The following is a 414-nucleotide window of genomic DNA, read 5'->3' on the forward strand; positions in this document are numbered from 1 at the left end:
AGAGCACGGAGTGCAACAACCTCTATTTGTAATGGAGCCAAGCGCTCCACCGTCGCATGCAGCGACGTATCGGTCTACTCCACGGCTAGGAGTCGCTCCGACAGAGCGCGGTAGTCCTCATGGTGAGGCAGCCGGCGCACGACGTGCTTCAAATCGTCAAGAGCGTCCGCGCAACGATACGCTACTTCAGCATGACGCTCAGCGGAGCTCCGATCACGCTCCTCAAGGAATCGAAGAGTATCACGAGTCAGCGGACGGCGGTCAACCCGGTCGTCACTGCTCACCACCGACTTTTCTCGAAGAGAACGGTGACGTCCAATATCACGTGGAACGTCTAGTGCGACGACGTCGTCACCAGGGTCCAGCCCAATTTCTGGTGAAGTGGCGGGGATATCCCGACTTCGAAAACTCGTG

The sequence above is a fragment of the Plasmopara halstedii genome (assembly GCF_900000015.1).
Source record: "Plasmopara halstedii genome assembly, contig: Scaffold_816, whole genome shotgun sequence".
Classification (NCBI taxonomy): Eukaryota; Oomycota; class Peronosporomycetes; order Peronosporales; family Peronosporaceae; genus Plasmopara; species Plasmopara halstedii.